A 23,492-nucleotide genomic window follows, 5' to 3' on the forward strand; every position below is an offset into this window, starting at 1 on the left:
GAATTTACAAAATGACACACAGTAGAGCTACTCATGACAGGAGAACATGATATTGAATTTCATGTTTATTCTTTTATAAGCACTAGCAGCATGTTACGCAGTCTCTAAAACATGGTATACAACTGAACTGAAGTGCATAGGCATAGAGATAAGCAGCATGACCAAGCATTTAAGCTAGATGTGTCTGATTATACAGAATAATACACACAACAGGAAACTTAAAAGTATCTAAGGCATCTAATTTCCCTCAACACATACACACACACACACACACACACACACACACACAATCTATTAAACTTCATTTTCTGAACTGCTGGCTTTTGATTACTCTTCTTTAAAACCAGGAACTGCTCTATCCATGGAGACCCATTTCATTTCTAAAGAGTTCTAGTTATTTGAAAGTTCTTTACAGGGTTATTTTTAAATGTTCTTTTTTGTGTGTGGCAAAAGTCACATAATATAAAGCATACTGTTTTAACCATATTTAACTGTACAGTTCAGAGGCAGTAAGTACATTCATATTGTTGTACAACTCTCACCATCATTCATTTCCTGAATTTTGCACTTTCCTAAACTAAAAATCTGTCCCCATTAAACACTAATTCCCCATTCCCTCTCCCCAACCTCCTACTAACCCCCTGCTGCCCTGGTCCAGGCCCTGGCACCTATTAGTGTACTTTCTGACTATGAATTTGACTATTCTAGGTACCTCATATATGTGGAATCTAACAGTATTTGTCTGCACCTACTGTATATAAGAATGCATTTTTTTAAGGTCAACTTAGGGACTTCGCTCATAGCTCAATCGGTAAAGAATCTGTCTGCAATGCCAGAGACCTGGGTTCGATTCCTGGGTCAGGAAGATGCCCTCGAGAATTAAATGGCAACCCAACCGACTCCAGTGTTCTTGCCTGGAGAATCCCATGGACAGAGGAGCCTGGCAGGCTACAGTTCATGGGATCACAAGAGTCACACATAACACAGTGACTAACCACCAACAAAGATATATGTCCTACAAGGCACCCAAGACTTGTTTTATTTAAATATGTTAAGACACACATAAAATTGGGAAAGGAGTATGACAAGGCTGCATATTGTCACGCTGCTTATTTAACTTATATGCAGAGTATATCATGTGAAATGCCAGGCTGGGTGAATCAAAAGCTAGAATCCAGATTGCCAGAAGAAATATTATTAACAACCTCAGATATGCATATGACACCACTCTAATGGAAGAAAGTGAAAAAGAACTAAAGAACCTCTTGATGAGGGTGAAAGAGGAGAGTGAAAAAGCTGGCTTAAAATTCAACATTGAAAAACCTAAGACTATGGCACCTACTCCCATCACTTCAATGCAAATAGAAGGTGAAAAAGTAGCAGCAGTGACAGATTTCATTTTCTTGGACTCCAAAATCACTGTGGACAGTGTGTGGCTGCAGCTATGAAATCACAAGATGCTTGCTCCTTGGATGAAAACCTATGACAAACCTAGATAGTATATTAAAAAGCAGAGACATCACCTTGCCAACAAAGGTGGGCTTTCCAGTAGTCATATATGGATATGAGAGTTGGACCAGAAAGAAGGCTGAGCACTGAAGAATTGACGTTTTCAAGCTGTGGTGCTGGAAAGGACTCTTGAGAGTCCCTTGTACAGCAAGGAGATCAAAGTAGTCAATCCTAAAGGAAATCAACCCTGAATATTCGTTGGAAGGACTGATGCTAAAGCTGAAGCTCCAGTACTTTGGCCACCTGATGCAAAGAGCCGAATCATTGGAAAAGACCCTGATGCTGCGGAAAATTGAGGACAGGAGGAGAAGGGAGTGACAGAAGATGAGATAGTTGGATGGCATCATTGACTCAATGGACATAAGTTTGAGTAAACTCTTAGAGATAGTGAAGGACAGGGAGCCTAGTGTGCTGCAGTCCATGAGGTCACAAAGAGTTGGACACAATTTAGTGACTGAACAAGACACACAGACACAGAAATGACTGTCAGGAAAAAAGTTTTCATACTCACAGACTCTTAGAAACAGTGGGCATGGCGCACCGCAGAGGGCCACACAGGGAATCCCCAGGGCTGCCCAGGAGGCAGATGGAATGAGAGGGACACGTGGGCAAGAGTCTTTACTGCAGTTTCCACAGGAAGTGATTGGTGGGCAAGGTCTGTAGGTTTATTATTGGCTAGTTTGGAGAATGTCACTGGGCAAAGGAGCTGGTACCTGGCCTTTGGGTAATTAGGGTAGGTGGATAGCTGCCTAGAACATAAGAGCCCCATAAAGGAGGTGGTTGGGCTTTGGGCTCTGGACTGGCTGGGTTTGCATATAAAAAGCACACTCACAAGCAAATCATTTGCTCTCTCCAGGAATTAGCTAGACCTGGGAGGGGCAGTCCATGCAGTGCCCAGATGTCAAGACATCAAATACAGAGACTGGAAGGGGTAGTTATTATGAGGGATGAGCTGTGTTTGCCTCCCTGTCAGTTCTGCTCAGAGATCCTGGTACAGACATCTGGTCTGAGCAGCATAGCCCCGGGAATGAATTAATTCATATAACTGCAATAGTTCTTAGCTGCTTGAAGTCAACCATCTTCTTCCTTCTACTCTTCTCTTACCATCCTGGGTCACAGCTGCAGACCACTTCCCCACCTTATCTCACTCAGAGACACCAATATATCCTTTTCTTCTCCTCTGGCTGGCACAGAGTTGGAAACTCTGGTTACTTGCCCATACGTTCTGATCACTTACAAGCGTATAGGATACATCCCTAAAGGAGGACTGTTCACTCAAGGGAAATATGAATTTGTAGTGTTACAGATATTAAGAAATTCCTGCCATTCAGACCCCTCCTTACTTTGTTCTTTATCATCTTTTTGTATATTCAGCACCTAGTAAATTAATGTTGATAATGCTGGCAATCATCTGCTATTTGTACTTCTATGACTTATTAAAATAAGAAATAGAAAACCAGTTTTCCTTCTGTTGTCCCTTGTTCCTTTCATGTATATACTCTGAGTTATAAAAATGTTCGCAAGATTTCACTCGTAAAATAATCATTGCTACCTTATTGTCTGGAAAAGCAACCAACAAATCTGTAAATATCTGTGAATTAATTAAAAATACAAATGTAAATATTTTGATTAAATGAAAAATGATAGGGAACCACAGGAAAAATTACACAAAAGTCAATAATTTGATTTTTTTAACAGAAGGTGATAAAAATACAAAACAGTGTCATCAAGTATGACCAATGACAGCAGGAATTTACAACATTCACATCTTATGCTTTCTGTTGGAGATCTCAAAGCACTTTAGGAAAAAAAATATAAAAGGAAATAACTTATAATATGACATATTTTCCTTGAGGTAGAAACTACTGAACTTTTGGAAAGATACGTTGCTGTATTATGTACGTTCCTCGGCTTCCCCATTTGGCCAGCCAGCCCCATTGTTTGAAATTTCATGATTTTGAGGAAGTTCAGGTAGGAGGAAAGGGTTCAAAACTGGTACTTGATGGTAACTCTGTAAGGGGAACAAAAAATAGGTAAAATGTTGATTTTCTGAAGCTTACTCATCTCTTTAGGCATTTTGGTAGCTTATTTTGGACTGTTTGGTTTTATTCATTTCTTATATTTCAATGCTCTTTTTTTCTACTACAAAAGAGCAAGATAAAAGACATACTATTCAAGTTTTATCTAATACTTGGAGGTGTGTGGCCGATGAACTACCACACCTTCTGTGGCCAGTGTTTTATGATTAAATGAACATGCCGTGGGTGTAACCCAAGGAGCAGCCTGAATATAGACCCTTCTCCAGTATCTCCTGGTGTCTGGGGTTGGGGATGGGCATGACGAGGTAAGTGGAGCACTTTCTGCTTTCAAGCCTTTTCAGTCTGTTCTCGTGGTCACCTAGAACGTGTACCCTAACATCATCTGTGACTTTTTCCTGGGAGGATATATCACCCTGTGTGTCTCACCCTCCATGCACTCCCCAGGTTTGATCAGTTCTGCCTTCAGTACTCCTGGACTTTTGGATTTGCCTCTTCATTTATGACCTCCTCCCCAGCACAGCTTCCTCTGAGGTGTTTACACTGCTGTCAACATTCATCTTCTAAAAACTTGCTTCTTGGTGTTGTTCACATCACTCCCCCACTTCAAAGTTTTCAATAATTTTCCATTCCCTAGCGGTGGCTACTATTGGCTGCCACTGGCCAACCACTTGCTCTGTGCTAGATACTGTTTAGCTTCGTCCTTACAATTGTACACAGACAGAGAGACTAATTACCTCAGTTACAGAAGAAGAAACTAGTGTGGCCCAGGTTTATACAGGTAGGAAGGTCGCTTCACTTGAAGACTCTATGGTGGGGGTGGGCTCCCACTTTAACCAACTCCCATATCTCATACCCTACCAAGTTCTCCTCTAAAAACTCAAATGAGTCTCCTCCTGCCAATCTTCTAGTAAGCTGCCAGGACCAAAAGGACCCAGGTCAGGGGGCCACTCCTTCCCCATATCTGTGCCTGGAAAGTCTTACCCAGCTCTTGAATTCAGTTCAGTTCAGTTCAGTTGCTCAGTCACTCAGTCACGTCTGACTCTTTGTGACTCCATGGACTATAGCACGCCAGGCTTCCCTGTCCATCATCAACTCCTGGAGTTTACTCAAACTCATGTCCATTGAGTCAGTGATGCCATCCAACCATCTGTTGTCCCCTTCTCCTCCCACCTTCAGTATTCCCCAGCATCGGGGTCTTTTCAAATGAGTCACTTCTTCACATCACATGGTCAAAATATTGGTGTTTTAGCTTCACCATCAGTCCTTCCATTGAATATTCAGGACTGATTTCCTTTACGACAGACTAGTAGGATCTCCTTGCTGTCCAAGGGACTCTCAAGAGTCTTCTCCAACACCACAGTTCAAAAGCATCAATTTTTTGGTGCTCAGCTTTCTTTATAGTCCAGCTCTCACATCCATACATGACAACTGGAAAAACCATAGCTTTGACTAGACAGACCTTTGTTGGCACAGTCATGTCTCTGCTTTTTAATAAGCTGGGTAGGGTGGTTGGAGTTTTTCTTCCAAGGAGTAAGCGTCTTTTAATTTCATGGCTGCAGTCACCATCTGCAGTGATTTTGGAGCCCCCCAAAATAAAGTCTGCCACTGTTTCCATTGTTTCTCCATCTATTTACCATGAAGTGATGGGACCAGATGTCATGATCTTAGTTTTCTAATGTTGAGCTTTAAGTCAGCTATTTCACTCTCCTCTTTAACTTTCATCAAGAGGCTCTTCAGTTCTTCACTTTCTGCCATAAGGGTGGTGACATCTGCATATCTGAGGTTATTGATGTTTCTCTCAGCAATCTTCATTCCAGCTTATACTTCATCCAGTCCAGCATTTCTCACGATGTACTCTGCATATAAGTTAAATAAACAGGGTGACAATATACAGCCTTGACATATTCCTTTCCTGATTTGGAGTCAGTCTGTTGTTCCATGTATGATTCTAACTGTTGCTTCTTGACCTGCATACAGATTTCTCAGGAGGTAGGTCAGGTGGTCTGGTATTCTCACCTCTTTCAGAATTGTCCACAGTTCATCATGATCCACAGAGTCAAAGGCCTTTGTGTAGTCAATAAGCAGAAGTAGAAGTTTTTCTGGAATTCTCTGGCTTTTTCGATGGTCCAGTGGATGTTGTTTAATGATCACTGTTTCCTCTACCTTTTCTAAATCCAGCTTGAACGTCAGAAAGTTCATGGTTCATGTACTGTTGAAGCCTGGTTTGGAGAAATTTGAGCATTACTTTGCTAGTGTGTGAGATGAGTGCAATTGTGCGGTAGTTTGAGCAATCTTTGGCATTGCCTTTCTTTGGGATTGGAATGAAAACTGACCTTTTCCAGTCCTGTGGCCACTGCTGAGTTTTCCAAATTTGCTGGCATACTGAGTGCAGCACTTACGTAGCATCCTCTTTTAGGATTTGAAATAGCTCCACTGGAATTCCATCACCTCTACTAGCTTTGTTCATAATGGTGCTTCGTAAGGCCCATTTGACTTAACATTCCAGGATGTTTGGCTCTAGGTGAGTGATCACACCATCAAGATTATCTGGGTCATGAAGATCTTTTTTGCGTAGTTCTTCTGTCTGTTTTTGCCATCTCTTCTTAATATCTCCTGTTTTTGTCAGAATCATATCATTTCTGTCCTTTATTGTGCCCATCTTTGCATGAAATGTTCCCTTGGTGTCTCTAATTTTCTTGAAGAGATCTCCAGTCTTTCCCATTTGTTTTCCTCTGTTTCTTTGCACTGATCAGTGAGAAAGGCTTTCTTATCTCTCCTTACTATTCTTTGGAACCCTGCGTTCAAATAGATATATCTTTCCTTTTCTCCTTTGCCTTTAGCTTCTCTTCTCTTCTTAGCTATTTGTAAAGCCTCCTCAGACAAACATTTTGCCTTTTTGCATTTCTTTTTCTTGGGGATAGTCTTGATCCTTGTCTCCTGTACAATGCCATGAACTTCCGTCCATAGTTCTTCTGGCATTCTATCACATCCAGTCACTTGAATCTATTTCTTACTTCCATTGTATAATGGTAACCTGAGTGGTCTAGTAGTTTTCCCTACTTTCTTCAATTTAAGTCTGAATTTGGCAATAAGGAGTTCATGATCTGAGCCACAGTGAGCTTCCAGTCTTGTTTTTGCTGGCTGTATATAGCTTCTCCATCTTTGGCTACAAAGAATGTAATCAATCTGATATCAGTATTGACCATCTGGTGATGTCCATGTATAGAGTCTTCTCTTGTGTCGTTGGAAGAGAGTGTTTGCTATAACCAGTGCATTCTCTGGGCAAAACTCTATTCGCCTTTGCCCTGCTTAATTTCATACTCCAAGGCCAAATTTGCCTGTTACTCCAGGTGTTTCTTGACTTCCTACTTTTCCATTCCAGTCCCCTATAATGAAAAGGACATATTTTGCGGGTGTTAATTCTAGAATGTCTTGTAGGTCTTCATGGAACCATTCAACTTCAGCTTCTTCAGCATTACTGGTTGGGGCATAGACTTGGATTACTGTGATATTGAATGGTTTGCCTTGGGAATGAACAGAGACCCTTCCGTTGTTTTTGAGATTGCATCCAAGGACTGTCTTTTGGACTCTTTTGTTGACTATGATGGCTACTCCATTTCTTCTAAGGGCTTCTTGCCCACAGTAGTAGATATAATGGTCATCTGAGTTAAATTCACCCATTCCAGTCCATTTTAGTTCACTGATTCCTAGAATGTCCACGTTCACTCTTGCCATCTCCTGCTGCCCACTTCCAATTTGCCTTGATTCATGGACCTAACATTCCAGGTTCCCATGTAATATTTTTCTTTAAAGCATCGGACTTTACTTCCATCACCAGTCATATCCACTGCCAACAGTTAGCACCAAACCCGCAGGCAGGTGAGTAACCTGTTTTGTAAATAGATTCTCTTAGATTCTTCCTAAGAAAGGCTGTTCCAGGCAGAGATCAACTCAAAGTGCAGATTCTTATTCAAAATAAATGACTTTTTGTTATGTTAAGCCATTAAGTCCAGGGGTAGTTTGGCCCATTGTTGTTGTTCAGTCCCTCAGTTGAGTCAGACTCTTTGTGAGCCCACGGACTGTAGGACACCAGGCTTCCTCATCTTTCACTAACTCCTGGAATTTGCTCAAGCTCATTTCCCTTGAATCGGTGATACCACACAACCATCTCATCCTATGTCATCCTGTCCTTCCTGCCTTCAGTCTTTTCTAGCATCAGAGTCTTTTCCAATCAGTCGGCTTTTGCATCAAGATGGTCAAAGTATTGGCACTTCAGCTTCCATATCAATCCTTCCAATGAATATTCAGGGTTGATTTCCTTTAGGACTGACTAGTTTGATCTTGCTGTCCAAGAGATTCTCAAGAGTCTTCTTCAGCACCACAATATGAAAGCATCAATTCAAGCACATCTCCCATAGCGATAGGTAATTAATACAAGGCTTTCCACAGACATGCTGTAGGGTTTTCCAAACACCTCAGGCATCACAATCAAACCTAAATGCTGGGATGAAGGAGCTTTGGTATTTGGGCTTCGGTTAAAGCTAAGGTTCCAATGGCCAAGACAATAAGGTATTCTGAAGTCTAGCATCTTTGGTTCCCCTCTGGGTAGAAAATGAGCTGCGAGTACTTGTCCATCCCAAAGGATCACCCATAGCCATCCTTCTGAAGCTTGTTTCATCCTCACCATAGGCCCATGGACCAGATCACCTAATCTCTTTCTCTTTAAGGTGACCTCTTACCTCCATCTTCTTCACTATGCTTCTTTGTCTTCTCCTGTGGCAAGGGAGTCAAGAGTCCTTTTTGGAACAGAGGGAATGATACTGAGATGGAAGAACACACGCTAATAGCTTAATAATTTACCTGTTACATTTGTTTTGTTTGGGAAGTCACTGAGGGAAAAGAATGGCCACAAGAAATAGAATAGCATCAATAATAATAGAAGTAAAAAAAATTTTAAAAATCATTATGAGTCAGATGATTTTAAAGTACATTCAGGGATCAAATATTTCTCAACATTTATGCAAACAGATATACCATGTACACGTTGTCAGAATTTATACAGACTCACTAACTCCAGGAGAGTACAAATAGCCTAGTAAGAATTAGATTATATAAAAAAGTTAAATTATAAAAAAGAAAGAATACTGAATTGGGGTTTAAGAGTCAGAATTTCCATTTTAGCTTTACTTTCTTATCCTGGGAATGTAACACTCTGTTGCAAAGCTTAGTTTTCTCATCAGAGAGATGAAAGATTGGAAAGGATCATCTTCAAGATCCCTTAAGCCCCCAAATCCTACAACTGTATAAGTCATGCTAATGCAGGCAGGCTCAATTAACCACCAATCTAGTCTGTTCCAGAAGAAAATTAGTTGGAATTTTGAAGCGAATATAAGAATTATCTACCACTCTGTGGAACACTGCCAAAAGGCAAAGTAGTCACAGGAAATTTTGTGTACCTCTAAAGTAACCAAGTGCAAAAAGGCAAAATGGTTGTCTGAGGAACTGGTGAAGGACAGAGATGCCTGGCCTGCTGCAGTCCACGAGGTCGTAGAGTGGACATGACTGAGCAACTGAACAACAACAAAGGTAAACAGAGGAACCTGGCAGGCTATAGTCCATAGAGTCACAAAGAGTCAGACACGACTGATGCGACTTTGCATGAACACACAAAATAACTGAGAGTAAACAATGACATATGAGAAAGGCATGGTAAACTTACAGAGGTTCTATGAATACTTGCTGAGTGATAATTGAAATAATCCATGATGTGGTATCATGCTTTCCAAGGATTATCCTTTAGACCAAAGTCCAATAAGCAAATGCCCATTTACCTGTCTTTACTCATGTATGTCTGCACACGTGTAAGAGTTACTGCGAGACTCTCATCAAACAGATACATTACAAATGATTTTGGTGATAATAACATATATTCCATTTACAGATTATGAAGAGAATCCCTATTGCTTATATATAGTATTAGTTCTTAAGGCAAGTAATAGTCTTAATAATTTTTACCATTTTGTCTAGGAATCCTTGTATAACACACACAAAAGTGGGCAAAATCCCGGCAAGATAGCTAGGGAAGAGTTAAAATGTTGGGAAGCCTGGGTGGTAAGACAAGATTTAGTTGAGAAATAAGTATGGGATATGGGATTGGGAGAGTAACAGTGCATTGCAGAATATAGCAAACTCATGTAAGATGGCATTGAGAGGGAATATTTTTTCTTCTCACAAAAAAGTCCTTTTGACAAAAGTTTCCCAATAATTTAGGATAAAAAGACAACATTAAGTGAGAATCACTGCTTCAGGAACTTAATCAGTTGAGTTCAGTTCAGTCGCTTACTTTGCAACTCCATGGACTGCAGCATGCAAGGCTTCCCTGTCCATCACCAACTCATGGAGCTTACTCAAACTCATGTCCATTGAGTCAGTGATGCTATCCAACCACCTCACCCTCTGTCATCCCCTTCTCCTCCCACCTTCAATCTTTCCCAGCATTGAGGTCTTTTCAAATGAGTCACTTCTCATTAGGTGGTCAAAGTATTGGAATTTTAGCTTCATCATCAATCCTTCCAATGAATATTCAGGACTGATTTCCTTTACAATGGACTGGTTGGATCTCCTTGCAGTCCAAGGGACTCTCAAGAGTCTTCTCCAACACCACAGTTCAAAAGCATCAATTCTTCAGCACTCAGCTGTCTTTATAGTCCAACTCTCACATCCATACATGACTACTGGAAAAACCAGAGCCTTGACTAGACAGACCTTTGCTGGCAAAGTAATGTCTCTGCTTTTTAATATGCTGGCTAGAGTGGTTCGAGTTTTTCTTCCAAGGAGCAAGCATCTTCTAATTTCATGGCTGCAGTCACGATCTGTAGTGATTTTGGAAACAACCCCCCCCCACCCCCCGCCGCCCCACAACAAATAAAGTCTGCCACTGTTCCCATTGTTTCCCCATCTATTTGCCATGAAGTGATGGGACCGGATGCCATGATCTTAGTTTTCTGAATGTTGAGCTTTAACCCAACTTTTTCCCTCTCCTCTTTCACTTTCATCAAGAGGCTCTTCAGTTCTTCTTCACTCTCTGCCATAAGGGTGGTGTTATCTGCATATCTGAGGTTATTGATATTTCTCCTGGTAATGTTCATTCTAGCTTATGCTCCATGCAGTCCAGCATTTCTCATGATGTACTCTGCATATAAGTTAAATAAGCAGGGTGACAAAATACAACCTTGCCGTACTCCTTTCCTGATTTGGAGTCAATCTGTTGTTCCATGTACGATTCTAACTGTTGCTTCTTGACCTGCATACAGATTTCTCAGGAGGCAGGTCAGGTGTTCTGGTATTCCATCTCTTTCAGAACTTTCCACAGTTTATTATGATCCACAGAGTCAAAGTTTGGCATAGTCAATAAAGCAGAAGTAGATGTTTTTATGGAACTCTCTTGCTTTTTTGATGTGCCAACGGACATTGCCTCTTTGCTTTCTGGTTCCTCTGCCTTTTCTAAATCCAGCTTGCTCATCAGGAAGTTCATGGTTCATGTACTGTTGAAGCCTGGCTTGGAGAAATTCGAGCATTACTTTGCTATTTTGTGAGATAAGTGCAATTGTGTGGCAGTTTGAGCCTTCACTGGCATTGCCTTTCTTTGGGATTGGAATGAAAACTGACCTTTTCCAGTCCTGGGGCCATTGCTGAGTTTTCCAAATTTGCTGGCATATTGAGTGCAGCTCTTTCACAGCATTCTCTTTTAGGATTTGAAATAGCTCAACTGGAATTCCATCACCTCTACTAGCTTTGTTCATAGTGATGCTTCCTAAGGCCCACTTGTCTTCACATTCCAGGATGTCCTCCTCTAGGTGAGTGATCACACCATCAAGATTATCTGGGTCATGAAGATCTTTTTGTACAGTTCTTCTGTGTATTCTTGCCACCTCTTCTTAATATCTTCTGCTTCTGTTAGGTCCATACCATTTCTGTCCTTCGTTGAGACCATCTTTGCACAAAATATCCCCTTGGTATCTCTAATTTTCTTGAAGAGATCGCTAGTCTTTCCTATTCTATTGTTTTCCTCTATTTCTTTGCATTGATCACCAAGGAAGTCTTTCTTATCTCTCTTTGCTATTTTTTGGAACCCAGCATTCAAATGGGTATATCTTTCCTTTTCTCCTTTGCCTTTAGCTTCTCTTCTTTTCTCAACTATTTGTAAAGCCTCCTCAGACAACCATTTTGCCTTTTTGCATTTTTTCCCCCCCTTGGGGATGGTCTTGATCACTGCCTCATAGTTCTTCTGGCACTCTGTTTATCAGATCTAATCCCTTGAGTCTATTTGTCACTTCCACTGTATAATCCTAAGGGATGTGATTTAGGTCATACTTCACTGGTCTAGTAGTTTTCTCTACTTTCTTCAATGTAAGTCTGAATTTGGCAATAAGGAGTTCATGATCTGAGCCACAGTCAGTTCCAGGTCTTGTTTTTGCTGACTGTATAGAGCTTCTTTATCTTTGGCTGCAAAGAACATAATCAATCTGATTTTGATATTGACCATCTGGTGATGTCCATGTATAGAGTCTTATCTAGTGTTGTTGGAAGAGGGTATTGGCAATGACCAGTACGTTCTCTTGGCAAAACTTTATTCACCTTTGCCCTGCTTCATTTTGTACTCCAAGGCCAGATTTGCCTGTAACTCCAGGTATCTCTCTACTTCCTACTTTTGCATTCCAGTCCTCTATAATGAAAAGGACATCTTTGAGGGGTATTAGTTTTAGAAGGTCTTATAGGTCTTCATCGAACTGTTCAACTTCAGCTTCTTCAGCATTACTTGTTGGGGCATAGACTTGGATTACTGTGATATTGAATGTTTTGCCTTGGAAACAAACAGACCTGTCCGTTGTTTTTGAGATTGCATCCAAGTATTGTATTTTCGACTCTTTTGTTGACTATAATGGCTACTCCATTGCTTCTAAGGGCTTCTTGCCCACAGTAATAGATATAATGGTCATCTGAGTTAAGTTCATCCATTCCAGTCCATTTTAGTTCGCTGCTTCCTAAAATGTCAATTTTCACTCTTGCCATCTCCTGTTTGACCACTTTCAATTCGCCTTGATTCATGAACCTAAAATTCCAGGTTCCTATGCAATATCACTCTTTACAAAATCAGGTTTTACTCTCATCACCAGTCACATTCACCACTGGGTGCTGTTTTTTCTTTGGCTCCATCTCTTCATTCTTTCTGGAGTTATTTCTCCACTGATCTCCAGTAGTATACTGGGTGCCTAATGACTTGGGGCGTTCATCTTTCAGGGTCCCATCTTTTTGCCTTTTCATACTTTTCATGGGGTTCTCAAGGCAAAAATACTGAAGTGGTTTGCCATTCCCTTCTCCAGTGGACCATGTTTTGTCAGAACTGTCCGAGATGACCCACCTATGTTGGGTGGTCCTACAGAGCATGGCTCATAGTTTCAGTGGGTTAGACAAGGCTGTGGTCCTTGTGATCAGATTTGTTAGTTTTCTGTGATTGTTGTTTTCATACTGTCTGCCCTCTGGTGGAGAAGGATAAGAGGCTTATGGGAGCTTCCTGATGGGAGAGAGTGACTGAGGGGAAAACTGGGTCTTGTTCTGATGGGCAGGGCCATACTCAGTAAATCTTTAATCCAATTTTCTCCTGATGTGTGGGGCTGTGTTCCCTCCCTCTTATTTGACCTGAGGCTAAACCATGGTGGAGGTGATGAAGATAATGGCAACCTCCTTTGGAAGGTCCCATGCATGCACTGCTGCATTCAGTGCCCCCAACCCTGCAGCAGGCCACCACCAACCCATGCATCCGCCGGAGACTCCTGCACACTCGCAGCAAGTCTGGGTCAATCTCTTATAGGACCACTGCTCCTTTCTCCTGGGTACTGGTGCACACAAGGTTTTGTTTGTGCCCTCCAAGAGTCTGTTTCCCAGTCCTGTGTAAGTTCTGGCAGGTCTACGATGGGGTTAATGGCGACCTCCTTCAAGAGGGCTTATGCCATACCCGGGTACCCCGAGCACCCATCCCTGCAGCAGTCCACTGCTGACCTATATCTCTGCAGGAGATACTCAAACACAGTTCTTTTGATGATACTGTACAAAGTAAATGTTAATACCTTATGACCAAAAATAATTTGGGAACACTAAACTAATTTGCTAGAAATCCAATAAAATAACCATAAATGTTTCAATTTTTAAAATTAAAAATAATCCACTGAAATTCTGTGGCCTTCCCCAGTGACTCAGCAGTAAATAATATTCTTGCAATGCAGGAGTCACAAGAGATGTGGGTTCAATCCCTAGTCTGGAAGATCTCCTGAAGGAAGGCATGGCAACTCACTTCAGTATTCTTGCCTGGAGAATCCCATGGACAGAGGAGCCTGGTGGGCGACAGTCCATAGGGTCGCAAAGAGTTGGACACAACTGAAGTGACTGAGCACGCACACACTGAAATGATGTGCCTAAATAATTTTTATATTAGCACTGTCTATAAGAACAAAACATTGGAAACAATGTAAATAGTCATCAGAAGAGGATCCATTAATTGAATTTTGATCCATCACCATACTGGGATATTATGAAGCCTTTAAAAAGAGTAAGGACATTTTCTATATGTGCTACCAAAGTGAACAACTAATAGGGCAGATGAGTGTGGCTTACACATGCTATAATAGCATTTGAATGTTTCCTCTATGCTGAGCTCTGGAAAAATGTACAGAGTAACTGTTAATAGTTGCCTCAGTCTGGGTAGTAAGAAGGATTAGGTGGTCGAGCCAGGAAAGCATGTCTTGATTTCCACTGTATACTGTTTTGTACCTTTTGGAATTATATATCATGTGTCAAACAAAACAAAATGAGAAAGCATCCTCAATAAAGATGATATCAATACCATCTTACACGTGGGACTCAAAAGGTGACGTGCATGTATTGCAAAACCTCTATTTCTTGTCTATCTTGTGCTTTTTCTGTCTCCTTGACTCCTATTCCTCAGTTCTCTTTTGTCTAATTTTATCCAGTGGGATTAAATTGAAACATGCAATAAAAAAAAAGATAAAAATATTCCTCCAAAACCAGAAAAATTGAAAAACTGAGCAAGAAAACAGATTTTTCAGAATTAAGAGAAAGCTATACAGAAGTCAATCTGAATATGCCGGGCTTTAGGAAAAGATTTTATAATGAGGAAAAGATAATTGTTTTGTCTCCACTAACACAGGTTTTTTTTTTTTTTTTCCTCTAAAGTTTAGTACTGAATGCTTACACAGAGGCAGGAGTGGAGGCAATTATGGGATAGGTGATGCCCAAAGAACAGGTATTCTCAAGAATGGTGTGGAAGGAACTGCCAAGTAAAGATGATTTCTCTGAAACTAATGACCATATAAAAGGAAAATATAAGCAAGGTGAAAACACAGCCTTCTGAATGGGAGAAAATAATAGCAAATGAAGCAACTGACAAACAACTAATCTCAAAAATATACAAGCAACTTCTGCAGCTCAATTCCAGAAAAATAAACGACCCAATCAAAAAGTGGGCCAAAGAACTAAATAGACATTTCTCCAAAGAAGACATACAGATGGCTAACAAACACATGAAAAGATGCTCACCATCACTCATTATTAGAGAAATGCAAATCAAAACCACAATGAGGTACCACTTCACACCAGTCAGAATGGCTGCGATCCAAAAATCTGCAAGCAATGAATGCTGGAGAGGGTGTGGAGAAAAGGGAACCCTCCTACACTGTTGGTGGGAATGCAAACTAGTACAGCCACTATGGAGAACAGTGTGGAGATTCCTTAAAAAATTACAAATAGAACTACCTTATGACCCAGCAATCCCACTGCTGGGCATACACACCGAGGAAACCAGAATTGAAAGAGACACATGTACCCCAATGTTCATCGCAGCACTGTTTATAATAGCCAGGACATGGAAACAACCTAGATGTCCATCAGCAGATGAATGGATAAGAAAGCTGTGGTACATATACACAATGGAGTATTACTCAGCCGTTAAAAAGAATTCATTTGAATCAGTTCTGATGAGATGGATGAAACTGGAGCCAATTATACAGAGTGAAGTAAGCCAGAAAGAAAAACACCAATACAGTATACTAACACATATATATGGAATTTAGGAAGATGGCAATGACGACCCTGTATGCAAGACAGGAAAAAAGACACAGATGTGTATAACGGACTTTTGGACTCAGAGGGAGAGGGAGAGGGTGGGATGATTTGGGAGAATGGGAATTCTAACATGTATACTGTCATGTAAGAATTGAATCGCCAGTCCATGTCTGACGTAGGGTGCAGCATGCTTGGGGCTGGTGCATGGGGATGACCCAGAGAGATGTTGTGGGGAGGGAGGAGGGAGGGGGGTTCATGTTTGGGAACGCATGTAAGAATTAAAGATTTTAAAATTAAAAAAAAAAAAAAAAGTGCACAGCCATTCTCCTATCTTAATATTGGTGCCAACCCCAGGACTTAATCTAAAAATTAAAGAATATCTTTGATAAAAAATAAATAAATAAATAAATACATTGAAAAAAAAATAAAAGTACAAAAAAAAAAAAAAAGGAGATTGGGGACATGCTTGCCCAGGAGAGGTTTATGTACTTACTTTGTAGTGGAAAGACAGAGCATTTTATGATTGTCTTAGTCCATTCTGGTTGCTACAACAAAAATCTCATAGACTGGGTGGTTTACAAACAACAAATTTATTTCTCTAGGTACTAGATGTTGGAAGTCCGAAGTTACAGGCAGGTTGGTGTCTGGTGCAGTTCCATTCCCTGGTTCATATACACTGTGTCACTGTCACGTGTCGCGGCAGAAGGGATTAGGGAGCACTCTCAAATCTCTTTTAGAAAGAGTGTTAGTCCCATTCATTATGACCCTGCCCTCATGACCTTAAAAGAAAATGAAAATGTTGGTTGCTCAGTCATGTCCTACTCTTTGTGGACTGTAACCACGGATTGTAGCCCTCCAGGCTCCTCTGTTCATGGGATTCTCCGGGCAAGAGTACTGGAGTCAACTGCCATTCCCTGCTTTAGGGGATCTTTTCAACCCAGGGATCAAACCTGGGTCTTCTGCATTGCAAGCAGATTCTTTACCATCTGAGCCACCAGGGAAGCCCTCTCATGACCTTATCACCTCCCAAAGGCCTCACTTTCTTTTTCTAACCATGCCATGTAGAACTAACAACCCCCCACCCCCACCCCCACCCCCACCCCCCCACACACAAAAATGTCCTTTTCGTTATAGGGGACTGGAATGCAAAAATAGGAAGTCAAGAAACACCTGGCTGCTGCTGCTGCTGCTGCTAAGTTGCTTCAGTCGTGTCCGACTCTGTACAATCCCATAGATGGCAGCCCACCAGGCTCCTCCGTCCCTGGGATTCCCCAGGCAAGAGTACTGGAGTGGGATGCCATTGCCTTCTCCTATGACCACCCTAGCCAGCATATTAAAAAGCAGAGACATTATTTTGCCAACAAAGGTCTGTCTAGTCAAGGCTATGGTTTTTCCAATAGTCGTGTATGGATGTGTGAGTTGGACTATATGGAAAGCTGAACACTGAAGAATTGATGCTTTTGAACTGTGGTGTTGGAGAAGACTCTTGAGAGTCCCTTGGATAGCATGGAGATTCAACCAGGCCATGTTAAAGCAGATCAGTCCTGAGTGTTCACTGGAAGGACTGATGTTGAAGCCTAAAACCCAGTACCTTGGCCACCTGATGCGAAAAAGTGACTCTTTTGAAAAGACCCTGATGCTGGGAAAAATTGAAGGTGGGAGGAGAAGGGGACGACAGAGGATAAGATTATTGGATGGCATCACCAACTCAATGGGCGTGAGTTTGGGTAAACTCTGGGAATTGGTGATGGACAGGGAGGCCTGGCGTGCTGCAGTCTATGGGTTTTCAAAGAGTCAGACACAACTGAGTGACTGAACTGAAGTGATGTAGCATATGAGATCTTGGTTCTCCAACCAGCAATCAAATGTGCATCCTCTGCATTGGAAATGAAGATTCTTAACCACTGGACTACCGGGATAGTCCCAGGCCCACTTCTTGATACCACCACACTGAGAGATGTAAACATTCAAATCATAGCAATGACCTTGGAGGGTTTCTCTGGTAAAGAATCCACCTGCAATGCAGGAGACCTGGATTCAATCCCTGGGTTGGGAAGATGCCCTGGAGAAGAGAATGGCGACCTACTCCAGTATTCTGGCCTGGAGAATTCCATAGACTGTATAAACCATGGGGTTACAAAGAATCGGACATGACTGAGCAACTTTCACTTTCACTTCCAGTGACCTTGGTGTGAAACGCTAGAAAAGGAATAACCACATCCATCAGGGCTTTTTTATGTTGACTATGCCTTTTTTCTTGGTGGTCTGACATTTTGGGTATCTTCAAGGTAGAAGAAATAAAGTAGACTAAACAGTGGCAAGCTTTCACTTTGAATGACGATGTTGATAATGATAGTGATGATGGTAGTGATGCTGATGTTGATATTTGTGACAGTGATGCCTGAGGATGGGTGATAATTATGATGGTAATAATTAGTGATAACAGATAATGATCATGGCAGAGGTGATAATGGTGCTTGTGATGGTGATGAGGTGCTGATGAAGGTGGTGGTGTTGGTGATGATGGTGATGGTTGGTGATGGTGATGGTGGTGAGGATATCTCCCATTTATTTTTTAACATGCACCAGTAATTTCAGTTATTCAGTTTCATGTCTGCAGTCACCATTCACAATGATTTTGGAACCCAAAGAAATAAAATCTGTCACTGCTTCCACTTTTTACTCTTCTATTTGCCATGAAGTGATGGGACCAGATGCCATGATCTTAGTTTTTGAATGTTAAGTTTTAAGCCAGCTTTTCTACTCTCCTCTTTCACCCTCATCAAGAGGCCCTTTAGTTCCTCTGCTTTCTGCCATTAGAGTGATATCATTTGCACAAAATTTAGCTGAAAAAAAGTGCCATAAGGCTCTCTAAAGTAGTAATTCAATGGACTGGGACTGGGAACTGCCCACAACCCACAACATATCTCATCCTTGTCCATAGGGCTTAGAACATCTGGGTGTATGTAAGTTACACCTTCAAATATCACCAAATCAATACATGTTGGCTTGGAAAAGACTGATAACCAGTTGTTTATTGTCAAGTTCACGTGAGAGGAACTTCCCCCTCTGGTCAATATATTGATGCCACATGGTTCCATTTATTCTTGTGTGACACAGGTTCTTTTGACCCCAATCATAGTGTCAGGAACCCAACTCTTAGGTTCCTGGGCAGATCGCCCAATACATTCGGCAAGGGTTAAAAGCAAAGGGGTGCTTCCCCGATGGTTCAGATGGTAAAGTGTCTGCCTGCAATGGAGGAGACCTGGGTTCAATCCCTGGGTTGGGAAGATCCCCTGGAGAAGAAAATAGCGATCCATTCCAGTACTCTTGCCTGGAAAATTCCATGGACAGAGGAGCCTGGTAGGCTACAGTGCATGGGGTCACAGAGAGTCAGACATGACTGAGTGACTTCACATTTTTTCTGAAACCAAAGAGGAGCACCCAGAATACTTTCTAAACTTCATTATTGTTTGAAAAGAAATGGATTTAAGGCATCAGCTGATGAGTAGTTTAATAAGACGTTTGCTTTTGTTCACCATCTAGAAAGCAGAGAAATCCAGCCAATCTTGTAGATAGTCTCCATCCAACAATCCACTTCAAGATGTTCCCTTTACTCTTTATCATCATTTTGGACATTTTCTTGGAAATCATCGTGCATAGTGATACTCACTTAGGTGCTCTGCCTGTTCTTAAACCCATCTAAACAACTCTGTAGGAAGAGAAAACAGATTTTTTATTGTAAACAACAGACTCCAGCGGTCATCCTCATGGTAGATCTCAGAGTACACTGAATCATTTTACAACACAAGCTGCTATCATCCGTTCTTCTTTGGCAACAGCTTATGTGGACCATGACTTGCTTTTTGCCTTTTCATAGAGTCCCTCGGATCTCAAGGAGATCAAACCAGTCAATCCTAAAGGAAATCAGTCCTGAATATTCATTGGAAGGACTGATGCTGAAGCTGAAGCTCCAATACTTGGGCCACTTGAAGTGAAGAACTGACTCATTGGGAAAGACTCTGATGCTGGGAAAGATTGAAGGCAGCAGGAGGAGGGGAAAACAGAAGATGAGATGGTTGGATGGCATCACTGACTCGATGGACGTGAGTCTGAGCAAGCTCCAGCAGTTGGTGATGGACAGGGAAACCTGGCATGCTGCAGTCCATGTAGTTGCAAAGAGTTGCAACTGAACTAAACTGAGATGACTTGTTTAGATGCACATCATTCAAGGAGGTTGGACTCGGTACTGGTTTCTGTTGTTGCATAATCAGTTACTATCAGTGTAATGGTTAAAACATTTATCATTTATTATTTCTCAGTTCCCAGATCTTAAACCTAGACACCGTGACTGGGTATAATCCCACAGGCTAAAATCAAGGTATCTACCAGGCTGCATTCTTAAGTGGAGCTTGGTGCACTCCTCCAAGTTCACATCCAGTTCCTTGCAGCTGTAGGGCTGGGTTCCCAGTTTCATTGCTATCAACTGGGAGCTGCTGTCAGCTTCTGCAGGCTGCTCACAATCCTTGCCATACGGCCCCTCCTGTCTTCAAAGCCAGAAACGAAGACTCACTCGTATGTCAGATCCCAGCTACACTTCACCAGGAAGAGTCTAATCACTTTTGAGGGCCACCTGATTAGGTCAGGCACACAGAGGATAGTTTGCCTTTCTTAGTGCCAACTGTGCCATCCATATAGCATAGCCCAATCATGGGGTGATTGTCTCATCAGAGTCACAAGTTCCAGGGATGATATAGGACATGGCACCAGAGGACTAGGTTAGCTTAGAATTCTGAATTTTATGTGTTACTGGGATACATTTGTTCTTCTGAGACCTGCAGGAGTAAGGTGAAATCTCTATGAGTAAAGAATCATCCTAATGATGAGGTCATTCACCCAGATAAAGACTGGACTCTTTAGATAGGAAACAGGAATTGGGAGACTGGGGCTAAGATAGATGGAAGGGACAAAATAGGCTCCTTTTCTTGGTTTTTACTTTGAGAAACTTGAATGTCTGGGATTTCACTCCTGGGTAGTGTTGGTTAGAGGTGGTCTCTGTCACTGGGAAAAACCCGGGCTCTGGGCAGAAGGGGACCCCGGGGGGCATCACAGGCTCAAGATGAGTGATCTCCATTTTATAAGCCTGAAATTGATAAGATACTGCCTACATGTTTTCTCTTTTGCTCTGTCCTTGCTTCAAGAAATCTTTTTGAACATTATATCTGTGAGACCACTTACGGAGGAGCACACATGACTTTAAGGAAGAACAGGCACTCCTTGAAGCTAACAGGCAATAACAGACATTTTCAGCCAGAACTGGCTTGTGCAGGCCCAGATTTCTTTTCTGACCAGCACAATCTCTGCCCACATCTGACAAAGGAATTCTGGGTTCCGTGCTACTAAAGAAACTGGTCAGAGTCATGCACATGACTGGTACAGTCATGCAGATTCATGTGCATTTGCGACTAAAGTGAAGCCATTGGTGGATTATGCAGGGGAGCTGAGATGCACTACAGTTCATGATCTGCCTTCCACTCCCCTGCCCTCCACACACCATCAGAGTCAGTCCAAGTCATCAGATTTGGCATTTATTCAGTGGCTTTAAAGTGACCAGCTGTATTAATCATGATTTTCTTATTTCTGTATTTCTGATGTTTTGGCATCATGGGGCCTGACTGACACTGAGGGGACTGCTCCTTTGAGATACCAAAGGATAAACCAGTGAGAATGCCTTTCAAAGGCAATTTAACAATTCAGAGCCCATATCTACTCCTACCCCTGCCCTCACCTCCACCTTTACCAGCTTCTCACACTCCAGGCCACTATTTCCCTTCCCTAATCACACCAGAGCCAGGTTATGGACAACTAGAGATAATCCCTACACCCCCGTGTCCACTGAAATTACTCAAACAAGCCAATCTGAAACCTGCTTGTACTGCCTCTCCCATTCCTTCCTGCAGAAACTGCAGTGAAGGCCCTCATCCACCTTTTCCTCTTGCTTCCCCTGCCTGCAGCCTGACCCTGGTGCTTTCCCACATGGCCCTGGGTAGTGTGGCATGCCCTCTCCTGTTGGGAACTGAGAGTAACTATCCATCCATTGATATTCATTATCTGATCTGCTGACCTCACCATTCCTGAAAGACAACCAAACCCGCATTTTAAAACACCAGCTCCCAGATGTGCTGAAGTTTCCTGGACCAAGATAATGTGAGGACTTCCTTTTGGCGATACCCTTGCAATTTCCCCCAACAAAAATGCATATAATTGTGTAACTTCAATCCATCTCAAAGGAGGGAGCTAGGGACATTTTCTAACATCAGACTCCCCTCTGGTAAATGTTGTTCCATATGCTCTGAAATCTGCCTTTGAACAGAGTTGAGGGTACTAGCACTAACACCAGGGGAGGATCCAGGGGCCCCTCTTGGGTCAAATCCTTCTCCTGTTTAAAATTTCTGTTGTCTTCCCATTAACCTCATCAGCAGCTCCAACTTGTGTCACTTAACCAGAATACTTTTCATTCTAGTATGTAATCTAACAGAGTGTCTTAGAACATTTTTAATCATTACTTGATTTTTTTATGAAAGTGATAAAAGTGATCTCAAGTAAAATATTTATTTTATATATAAGTATATTTGTACAAATCATAAAATTCATTTCTAACATAAAAATTCAATAGCATCAGTAGCATGTTAAGATAAGGTTTGACTTTTTCCCAGTTAATATGACCCAAGCCCTCAGATGACTATAAATTAATTGTAAGGAAAAACATTGTTTGTTGATGAATACATTACTAAATGATGTGCTATATTTGATTTAGTTTGGGTAAAAATGCATCTTATATTGCAGATTAAACTGAACTAACTTGTCACAGCTTCATAAGTGACATAAAAGTCTCTTAATGGCCTTATATTTGGAACTCTTGAATTTTGCAATTAAAATTATGATGGTATTGATTTTTAAAAAAGTTTTTCTGTTTGGCTTCTAAGATATGAGAAGAGAAAAGGTCTTGGATCACTGTCTACAACCACTATACAAATGAAATGCTATGAGTGTCAGGAATCTTTAACGCTGAATTAGATATAAATACCACGGTCTCATTTCCACAATGTATCCTGAAGGGTTTTTTTTTTGTTTTTTTTTTTGGTCAGACCGAAAAAGGCTGACATGGTGATGATCATCTGGAGGTGGTTTTTGAGGATTATTTTCACATTTATGCTCCTCACTAGTCTGTTGTGTTTTGATACCTTTGTTTCTTATAATTCCTCCTCAAACCAACAATCCATAGACTTTGCATGACTGAAAGCCAAACAACTTTCAAACCAAGTGACAGTTTTCAGCAGTCATTGGCCTCCACTAATTATCAGGCATGCTCACCACCCTTTTAAGGGAGTGAAAGCAATAGCACATTTGCTGATTATTTTTAATAAAACTTCAAATGTATCCTATAAAGTCTTTAATGACTTGATCTCCAGGAACACCTTCCTGATTCCCTGGAGGAGTCTGTGATCCAACTGTTAGAAAAGGGCTAAAGTTTGAGCTAAGTTACCTAATAAAGCATATGAAATCCTCATGCTCTGGCCCTCCTAGGCACACACGTATTTGCTCCCCGAACAGGCTGCTTACAGTCCCCAGAATATACCTTGATGTTTGATACCCCTCAGACCTGTGCAACGGAGAAGGCAATGGCACCCCGCTCCAGTACTCTCGCCTGGAAAATCCCATGGGCAGAGGAGCCTGGTAGGCTGCAGTCCATGGGGTCGCTAAGAGTCGAACACGACTGAGCAACTTCACTTTCACTTTTCACTT

The sequence above is a fragment of the Capra hircus genome, chromosome 8 (assembly GCF_001704415.2).
Source record: "Capra hircus breed San Clemente chromosome 8, ASM170441v1, whole genome shotgun sequence".
Lineage (NCBI taxonomy): Eukaryota > Metazoa > Chordata > Mammalia > Artiodactyla > Bovidae > Capra > Capra hircus.